Genomic DNA, 11,117 nt, shown 5'->3' with positions numbered 1-11,117 from the left:
GAAGATTACCCGATATGATACGAGATGTGCGCACAAGGCTCTTGCTTCGTGTTATGTTGTACGAGAACCTTGACAGCGGCCAGGCATGCGGTCCCTCGTTGATACTAGGACAATGTTGCATGGCAGCAAGAAAACGCTTGTTTCAGAACCATCATGGTGAGTGTTCTTCGTGTAAGCTGTCATGCATTTCGTGCATGCCAAGTATAATTTTTCTGCACTGGGCTAAGAGACTAATTAGGAAGAACACATTTAGGGCCAGAGTTGTTACATTCCCAACATGCTGCAGGCTGCCCGTTGCAGATGTTTGTCGTGGGTGCGACGGCTTTGATTAGTGCGTGTTCTAATCAACAAACTCTGAGGTCAAATACAGAGTCCAATCTAATATGTGGGGCGCTTGACAAGGGCTAAATCTCACTTAAAGAACTGAAAACAAATCAGTCTTCTCTTCTAATTATTTATTTCTTCATTCAATAAGGCATTTAACAATGCAACCAATTTTGTTCAAATGTCAGAATTACACTGCGCCTTACTACGATTGCAACATTTCACAAAGCTCTGGCAAAGGTGAAAAGTCGGGAATTTTTCTATTTACACTTTTTAATGCATTTGGAGTGGCGACAACAAACGTATGCTTTTATTGTTCTTCGAAACACGCAACAAAGCTTGTCCAATAAAGTCGACAAATGCACTCGTCTTCTTGTGTACGAGTTGATCGCATTCTGCAAAATAATAAGGACACTTCACGAAATATTACATTTTAATGGTGCTGTAGTCTTGCAAATCTTCCTTAAAAATTCGTGGGAACCTATGCCTCCTTACGTGTGTTGAAGGCAACGGCATTGCGGCAGTAGCACAGCTGTTGAAGGCAACAGCATTGCGGTGATAATCATCAAAAGCTTCTTCAAGGTTACATCGTGTTGTCGTCTCTTTCCTCTCCTCCGTTACCTCGATCTTTTGGCACGAATTACTTCGTTAGGCTGGCTGGTGACGCATTACGCCACAATTCTCCAACGCCACAGTTCTCCTTGGCTGCAGCGCACCCGTTATTCTCACGTGACATCACGTTGACCTGTGACGTCAATCATCAAAAGCTTCGTCAAGGCTACATCATGTTTCCGTCTCGTTCCTCTCCTCCGTTGCCTCGATCTTTTGGCACGAATTACTTCGTTCGGCTGGCTGGTGACACTTCACGGAACAAATTCTCCAGCATCACAGTTCTCCGTGGCTGGAGCGCACCCGTTATTCTCACGTGACATCACGTTGACCTGTGGCGTGACATGGCGTCAGCTGTAGGCGCACTGTCATGCCCCTGGCAACGCGGCGAGGTAGCGTGGTGGAAACGCTCTCGTTTCCCACTTTAGATAACCATGTTTAATTATGATACGAACGAAACTGCGTTCCAAGGAGAAAGCCTAATGCCACACTGCGAGAATAAGCGACGTTGTTTCGAGGCGAATGGCGAATGCATCACGCGCCCCATAAAATTGTGCGCGATTCCGGCGTTGTTGGGGTTCTCCCTGCCTCGCACCGAACATAGGTTACCACTGTAAAAAACACTAAAAGATCAATTTACTTCGCATTCTATTGAGCCTGAGCCCGTTGCCAGTGGCGAAAAAAAGAGTTTGCCTATGGCGTGCGCTATTGACGTCTTGTCGCGTTATAGGTTTAACCTGACGGGCCATACATCTGTAGAACAAGTGAGCGCCAGCCACTGAGACCTCTGATTCCGGAAAATCTGTGAGGTGAAATGTCACCTTCTTGCCTGCCAAAGAGGTTCCCCTCAATTGCGAAGAAATTAAAGCGAGGGGGGTGGGAGAACACGACGTAGCGGTAAAGATGTCTTTGATAAGTATCGCCAGGCTTTCCCCTTAAAGGCATGTAAGAAGACGCATGCGCTCGTAGGAATTCTTTTCTGTTTACATCCGCTGCCATTTTTTGTACTGGGCAACCACAACAACAACGACGACACCCGTTCTTAGCACAATAATTGACCACTAACGAATTTTCCCTGAATATGAGTTGCCCTGAGAAGATCGGCGTTAATTCTTTGAACATGTTGACTTCCTACCTACACTATGACCTTAAAAACACTACTAGGACGTTCCCATATCGCAAGTAAGCGCACTGAACGGTCTAGGCATGACTTACCCGCTTTTTCTAAATACTGAGACGCATATTTGGGTCATCTGGTGGAATATGCTTTTTGTAGCGTAAGCTACACTGGCCGAGGTTGAGCAGTTTCGCGTGTGCCGTGAAGGGCCGTTCTGCGCAAGCGCGAGGGGCATTGGATTGGATTCGATTCGATTGGCTTGGCTTGGATTGGCTTGGATTGGATTTTCCGCTGGTTTATGTGATAGCGGCATATAGATGCCCCCAACGTTTTATTCGCAGTAAAGCATGCGATAAATGGGCAGTTCACAGAAGTGCTGCGTCGTGTATGCCTGGCGTCCTTAATGCGTATTCTTCCTTTTTTTCCAGCGCAACTTAGCACTTTCTCTCGTAACGTTTTGCACATATTCCCTTCATAGCTGAACGCTGCACATACTTACTAAAGGATTTTAATGAAGGTAAAGCTGCTTCCACAAATATATAGAGAGAACTGTCCACGTCGAAGGGGTATGAGGTAGGTCAATAATGTGCACTGCATCAGTGCTCGTGAAGGGGTTGCTGTCCTCAGGCTTTCTATTCACTCATGCTTCTCAGCCAAAGTGCAGTGGCCCGGGCTTACGACAAGATACTAGCCACCGCGTTGGAATGCCACTTGTTTTTGGCTGATTTTCTGAACGCTCTTGACACCCTGTCAAGGGTCACAGTTGCTTATCTTCTTTGGTTCTGCTTTCAGAATTGCCCTTTGCTTTTCCTGCCTCAAGTATGTTCACTCTTTTGTACACAGCTAGCATTCCTATCAGTGCAGTGTCAGTATCGCTATGTCGCCTTGCCGTCAAAGCTCCTCTGCAAACAGAGGCTTCTTTATCAATTCGGAAGCCTTATGTACCTGATAAGGCCAAAAAACAGCCTTGTAAACAGCGAATTGCTACAACATTCTACGCGTGCGGTGGGAACACGGTGTTTGTACGAGAGGGTGCCAGTAGGAGATATAAGGAGAGGGAGTAACCTTTATCTAGGCACACTGTTGGCACTCTTTCAGCATTCTTAGCGCGTTATCAGCATACTCTTATGTTTCGATGTCTGGATACGAGCAAGGCTAAAGGGGGGGGGGGGGGAATGTACCTCTAGTTCGGAACAGTGGCGTAGCAAGAAATAACATCCCGGGTGATTTATACTTCGCCGGTAAAATAAATAGAAAACAAGGAGATCCTGCGCACAAACATTACCCGTCTTTCTGCTTAAGTAATGCCTAGGGTTTGTAGTTTCGTTTACGGTAATATCTGCAAAATATACGGGTACATACCGGACTCAAAAAAACATTTTTTTCAACAAAACAACACTCTTCCTATTTTTATTTTTACATTTAATTATATCGATGCGGCGTGCAAATAGCATGGAAAAAAAAAGGGCAGAGACAATGGGAGGAAGAGATACAGCGCTCAGAATTTTTTTAGGGGCAGGGGGGAGAGGTTCTGGCACCGAAAAACCCCCAATGGCTACGCCAGTGGTATTCTGTAGAAGGAAGAAAAATTCCCATTTCTAGGTTCAGAAATTCCTATTTGGTAGCATTTTTCCAAACAAGTTTCCCAAGAACTCCCTGCAAATTTCCCAGCATCCTCATTTTGTAGCTGATAGATCTTTACGTGGAACCCTATTCGCTTTTCGGCGTCAGGGAGAGCCACTTATGTCAACTTTGCATAGCCTTCCGAACGCAGATGCCATTCAGAGCATCTCAGTTTCAGCGTGAACTAAATTCTACTACGTATGCCGCTCAGCCGATTTGAGTATGAATTCCACCTTTTGTACGAAGCGGGACGCTTACTTAGCGGTACGTAGAGCTTGCTAATGCTCTACGATAAAAGTGGCTGTATGAAAAAGAACGAGGCATTGTTGTGCATTTGAGGTAATTTTAGCTAAGCGCCGGGACTGAGGACTCCATTCTTTGTTGACAGCACGTGGACTAAGGCACGCCCGAAATATAGTTTCGTATTTCCGTAGGAATACATGCGAACAGGCTTCAGCCCATCAGCTGCCGCCATTCCACGCTTTACTAGATCTTTTAAAGACGATAGTCTTTCTTGGGCTACTTAAACCCAGAAATTTTGGTTTGTATGTCTGTCTGTCCGTCTGTCTGTCTGTCTGTCTGTGACTCGATTCAGCCAACCGGCCAAAGCAAAACAATGCCTGCGCAATAGTCTTATATAGTCACAGCTAAATCTACCCGTCTATGTCCGGTGTAATGTACATACTTGTCAACATTTTTGAAGGAGAACAAGACATTACGCAAATAAGAGACAACAAATCAATACAGAAGTGATATTTGCAGTGTTCCTTTATAAAAAAACAAAACATGCTTGACCTTTGCGAAATTAAATACTTCATCAACTGCAGAAAAAGAATTCACTCCTCCGTCGCCTGCTGTCGCCCGCGCCACTATAGCTTCGAGCGCCATTTTAACAAATCAACCGGCAACAGTTACGCAAGGTTCCACTGGATGGGTTCCACGTTCTGCTTGCAACGCACGTGGAGTAGGGAAACGCGGTTCTATAAACGTTGAAGTAGGGCGCCTCGATTAACGCACGTCTTCGCCGTACGGCAGCGTTCGCATCGAGACACCCGGTTTGGAGCAGTGGAACGCGGGAAATTTAAAATGATTTAAGCAAACTTTTGGTGTCTTTACCTTGGGAGGAGCGCGACGCAAGAGGAACAACATGAGAGGTGAGCGGGAAAGCGAAGGGAGGCATTTACTTCGCAAAAGCCGATAAAGACTATCGTCTTTTGACGGCATTTGCAACGAAAGGAGCAGATACGCGGCCAATTTTATGATTGAGTATCCTTTCATCTGTGCTCCCTCCAATTTTATGAACTGGATTGGAAGTGGTGTGGCATCCTTGTGGCTTGCACGAGCACGACGGCACATAATCGAACAAAAATCCGACGAACTGTAAGGGAACTTTTTATAAGAAAACAAAGTAATAAATAATGCGAAGTCCGGCTTACTGACATTGTTTTTGCTTTTTACTCCAGGGCCCCTAAAATTCCCAGCATCTATGAAGAATTTCCTTCTTGAATTTTCGCCAAAATTACAGCTGAAAATTCCACAAAAAATGGCTGCGGCTTAACTCAGTTATGCCTGGATGTGCGTACCGAGATCTACGGTTAATGTAATTGTTTAGCTTGGTTCTCTGTGCGGTTACATGTTTATTGTTTAGCGCCGTACGTCTGAGTGTTTAGGTTTAGTTGTTACGTCTCGTTAGGTTAAGGTTACGTTATATACAAGACATTTTTGCTTAAAGCGTGACGCCTCTCGAGGTGTGCTGCTCGTTTTTCCTCCGTTTCCTCGGCTCGCTGCCTCCTCTCGGTTTCGTTCCGACGACGAAGCCTGGCTTCTTTCAGTCTCTCCGACTCCCTTTACATACCTGACGACGAATTTCGCCGAGCCGCCACTTCTATATATGCGATGCAACGCCGGCGCCTTTACCGTTTTTGTAACGCGGTTTAACCGGCTCCTCTTCTGACGTCATGCCAGATGGGGCGGTGAGCGGCGCTGGCAGCTGCGGCGGTCGCTAGGCAACCGCTCAGCTCGCGGTTCGGCCACCGGCCACAGCGAAACGGCGAGAATACGGTCATTGTAGACTTATCTACAAAAGGAAAAGCTCACCGCACGGAACATCACTCGGCCACGAACCTGTTCGGGATGCCCAGGCCTGTACTGGCTGCCGTGGCCCTCTCCACCAGGTTCGCTGGGAGGTGACGTCGGAGATAGTCCGTTCTGACACCAGCTGCTAGTAGATGGGTTGGGAATAAACAGTAAGTATCAACTTAGCTGACATTATCATATCAGATGGTGTAGCGGCGAGCGTGGGGACAGTATTTACAAGAAACGGGATAGAGGGGTAGGTGCATGACAGTGAGTAGGGAATTGCGGGATAGCGGGATAAGGGCTTGGCTGCGGTCGTGGGAATAGCTTTGGCCCTGGATACAAGTGGGTGGGGTGTTGGACATTGTTGGCACCTGTGCCGATAGTTGGGGAGTATGTAGGCGTATTTCTGAAAAAGCATGGGCTCGAGGGTGTCTTGAACTTCTAAGTCTACTCTTTCTTCAGAAACAGTCCGTTTAAATAGGTGCGGGCAACGGCATTTGACGACTCCTTTCCTTTGGGAGATGTGTGTCCGGAGCACCAGGCATTTAGTAGTTTTGGAATTTGCTTCACTTGTCGTAGAACAGCCAAGGTCGAGTGATATTCTTCCGACCAAGACGTTACGGCATGCAGCCCGGGAATGTGCGACTCTACTGTAGTTGAATATTCCACGCAAATGATGTCGGATATGGCAAAACAAACTACTTCGGGTGTTTTGATGGATGCGGCAAAGATCGTGACGGCTGGTATTTCTTATTCGTTGGCGGCAATCAGCTTTGTCGTGTCGGCAGCGTTGTTGCGGTCTCCGTAACGAGTGACGGGGAGATTATCGCACTTTGCATCGATAGATAGTCTATAATACGTGGCAATCGATCTGAATTAAGATACGCATGGAATCTCACTACGTAAACCAATACAACTCTCTTCCACAGGAAGGCCACCCTCCATCGGCTAGGATACCTGTCCCCATAGTACCAAGATCAGAAGACCAGCATTCCAGTAGACCTGCGACGATGCATCAAAGTGACATCTATCCCAGCAATCTACACCCCAAACATGACAATGCAAGACGAGCAGCGGGAAGAAATGCAGCGCACACACAAAAAAAGCGAGCTCGAGTCCCACGTGCCTCTAAGAGCGTTAGTTGTCCGTCAGTATGCCTGCACTCTAAGAAATCGCCGCGTGTATATTCCACCATGATGCCCTAGGGCGACAATTAGAGTTAAAAAATATGCAAAATAGGTGAATACGAGGCGAAGCATGTGGTTAATGTAGACAAATATTCTTTGGGGCGCTGAAGTCAGCTTACGTACTTGGATGGAGGAAGCCTTGCGATAGTTCTTGACACCTTCTCTACTGATAAATCGTATTCGCCTCTCTTTCTTCGATTCTGTTTCTTTTCCCTTTGGCACAAACTAATTTGACTGGCTTCTTTTTTGCTACAACATGCTTGCCTCTGTTTCGTCAGGGAACTGAGAGAAGCTAGAAGGGAAGATTGGGCGAGTGGTTGTTATTGCTGGAAAGATTTATTGGCACAAAAAGGCTCCCTGAATCCGGGGTTTTTCAAGAAAACGAATAGCTCAGCTGACGACAGGAATTCACGAGCGTGAGCCACCAGAGCTCGCTACCAGGCCACCCTGTCCGTTCCCTCTGGCAGCGCTAGCCAGCCTTGTAGAGAAGACGGAGGGGTGAAATTGATTTAAGATGAGTAGAAAGGGATGGTTTCGAACTAGAACAGTCCAAAGTGACATGCAACGTACAGGGAAAGCCGAAACACTTGGAGCACCATGCACGGCAGCGATGGCTTTCTAATCGATCTAGTATGTGTGGGGTTAGAAGGCTGTCCATTTGCGCTTGCAGGATCAGACAAGAACATGCCCGGTGTAACAGGAGAGAGGGAGAAGTAAGAGTCTCCTTATCCTTGAATAACTGTTGCAGAGTCTGGTGTCGAAGTATACGAGCTTGTTGCGCCTGCGTGGGCATGTGGAGAGGGGTTGGCCAGTGCGTCTCCGGGTCTTCCGTTTGGGACAGAGTACAAGAGAGCTTATGGGGCAGCTTATCGCCCGGGACGTCTGTGTGACCAGGAACCTAGTCCCGCATGCTACTAGAACCAGTGTGTTTGCCAGATGAGTGTGGAGTGCACACAGCATATAAAGGGGAAAAAACTACTGCTGGAACGAGCGGAGAGCGTTCTGACTGTCATTGAGGATAACGTGGTTACCAGGAGCGACTAAAGATAAGACTTTGTCGGTGATTGCCTGGGCCTCTAGAGACAGGGTGGAAGGAACGTCCGAATATCCTTTCTGCAAGGGCGGGCGGACAAGGGGAACAACTACTGTGACTTCGCGTGCGTCTTGGGAGGTGGAGGAGGGGATATGTGTGTACGTCACTATTGCTAGATCACCATAGCGGTAGCGAGCAGCGCATCCTCAAGCACGACGGCGACGTGGGTTTAAGTTTGCGGATACGTTGATCGCAATTGTGGGAAGGGTTATGCGAGGGAGGGGATACCAAAGTGAGTATGTCGCTGTAATGTCGGAAAAGGAAGATACATCGTAATGAAGAGAGAAGAAGAGAGGACAGCCATGCCAAGTGAGCTGAAGACGAGTACGTTGTGCCGTCAAATGAAGATTAACCTGCTCCAACAGTGACGCTAACGGCTGACCACCCTCCAACTTAGCAAGGGGGTATACCTAGGGACCCCTTCAGCCAGGCAGCTGGCAAGCCGGAGGATCCGGTCAAGCTGGGACCGCTCGGATGACGTTAATTTTGCGTATATGGCGTGGCGTAAATAGTGCGGGTGTATGTTAGAGAATCCAAAAGTCGCGTAATATGGTGCTCTCGAAGACTTTGACGGCGCCGGGTCAGCCAACGGATAATGTGAGTGAGTTGGGTAACTGGAGCCTTACATGAATTGAGCTACTGTGAGGCCTTCCCATCATCCTGCAGGTCGAAGCCGAGGACGCACAGCTAGGCCTTATGAGGAAGAAGGGTGGCATCAATCATGAGTTTTACTTGAGAAAGTTGGTCGTCAGCTTTAGCCCGGAAACCCTCGTCGGAAACCGCGAGGTACTCACATTTTTGGGGAAATAGCGTGAGACCTACGCTAGACCCAAAAGAGTGAACAGCGACAATGCCAGCCTGATGTGTTTTATCGGATAGATCAGCTGGCTGCCTTTAAAACACCAAAAGGTTATATTCTCGGCGTACAGTCCAAAGCAAACATTATGAATGGAACAAAGCAGAAGAGGTAGGGGGCGAAGTGCCTAATTGAAAAGAGTAGAGGAAAGATCAGATCCTTGAGGAACGCCGCTGGTAGTAGTCCAGGGGCGTGGTCGGTAGTCTTGTGACACCAGAGGGTGAAGTTGTGTGGTAAGAACATTTTGAATGTCGTTATACAGTCGGGAGCTAGGCGTGAGTTCTAGACTTACGATTGCTCAAAGTTGGGCTGCACTCGGATATGCAGATACTCGGATACACCTATTGTTGGACGCGCAGCCTTGTATCCTGATTTACCTGTGCGCGGAGCCAGTCCAGTGAAGGAATTGGCTATGTTCCTGAACGCTAGTTTGACGATACAGGACAAAAGCCGGAACACTCGAAACACCTGCGAGGCTACATCTCATCAGATATGGCAAAACAACACCCTTACCATCATGTTCACAGTGCAAAATTACAACTACCCAAGACCACATTCTTTGGCAGTGCACCCAATACATCCAAATTAGAAAACAATACACTAGAGAGTGGCTGACCTCACCTAGACGAGAAGAGGAGCAACGCGGCCTGATTGACTTCATTCAAGAAGCCGTCAGCAGAAGCCTGGACCGAGGCCTCTGAATCTCGCAGCGCACCCTACAACTCCTCCTCACTTTCTACCTGTGAATAAAATATTCTCTCTCTCTCTCTCTCTCTCTCTCTCTCTCTCTCTCTCTCTCTCTCCCCTCAGCTTTCCGACAGAGGAGGTAAGTGAAATTAAGCGCAGACTGTTAAGTGCAAGTGATTTGCCTTATTTGGGGGTGGGGTGGATGTTAGCAGTTTTCAAGTCAAGGAAAATGGGGACTGTTCGGCATGATTCATTGATGAAATGTAAAATAATTTCAAGAGTAGAAACCGGAAGATTCTTTAAAGGGACACTGAAGACACCCAGCAAGTTGATTTCAAACGAATGTCTGTCCTTCCCATAGCCAATCCAGCGTTGATTCGGTGCCGAAATATTCCTGTGTGGAGAAATCGCTAATAAAACGCTGATCAAACGTGACGCGAACAGTCGCTGTTTGCATCATGATAAACCAGAAGCAAGCGAGACAGCGGTGATATATAGCGGCATAGAACCTGATATAACGCTACCACGTACCGAGTTATTTGATAAGGTTCGGTCAAATCAGTCGTGCTTTTTCCAATTCCCATGTTCTTTGCAGCATCGGACAAATACGCAAATAGTTCCTTCATGGGACCCGTGATAGGCGTTGACTCTTTGCGTAAGAAAAACACTGTCCTTTCAAGAGTCCGCGAATTTTGGCGTCGAACCACCCGCTCTTGTGTAGCTCCCACGCTTCCTCGAAAAGCGTTACCGCCACCCCGATTATGGACGAGCGGCGCCATCTTGCGGCAGCTAAAGAAGACGTTCCGCAGCCAGACAATTTTAGGGGGAATCACCTGATCACATGCCTATCAGACACTGATTCATGACCCACCGGCCGAATAAGCATCGTGTACCGCTAGGAAAGGTTTTACAAATTCATAGAGACATCTTTACGACGCAGTTCGCTTCTTTTAGAAATACCTCACGTCTTTACTGAAATAAAAAATAATTGAGAAACGCATTTTGGTTTATCACGATTTCACTAGATGGCTAGATGGCGCTAGCTGTCTAGTCAACAACAATTGTTTTTAATATTTCATTACAGAAATGACATATCTCTAAAAAAAGCAAATTAGGCCACTGTGAACTTCGATAACTACTTGCGAAGCTTTTTGCGTTCGTATACGATGGTTATTAAGTCCGTGGCTCATGAAGTAGTAACTCCCGTCGGAACGTTAACAGGTGAGTCCCCACTTCAGCTTTTCCGGTGCTAGTTGCGCGGTATAGAGAGTTGCGGGAGAACCGGTCTTGCCGCTTTTGCTATTTTCTACCTTTTGTACCAAACCTACGCGTAAGAGTGGTATATTCATGATTGCGGGGAGCTAATCTGTCGATCTAGAGCAACTCGTGCTTTGACTTCAGTTTCCCTTTACGTGATAGTATGTAATCAAGTCCTGTCCTGGTGTTGTGTGTCGTTTGCAATCGGTGAGGGCTGTGCATAATTGAGCAAATGTAAATTTTGCGTCAATAGGCTCTTGTGTGAGACAAGTGACAGGAGGTGGG

Source organism: Haemaphysalis longicornis, unplaced genomic scaffold (genome assembly GCF_048455015.1).
Source record: "Haemaphysalis longicornis isolate Haplotype H1 unplaced genomic scaffold, Haemaphysalis longicornis Haplotype H1 scaffold_5, whole genome shotgun sequence".
Lineage (NCBI taxonomy): Eukaryota > Metazoa > Arthropoda > Arachnida > Ixodida > Ixodidae > Haemaphysalis > Haemaphysalis longicornis.
Note: the sequence above shows the minus strand (reverse complement) of the source record.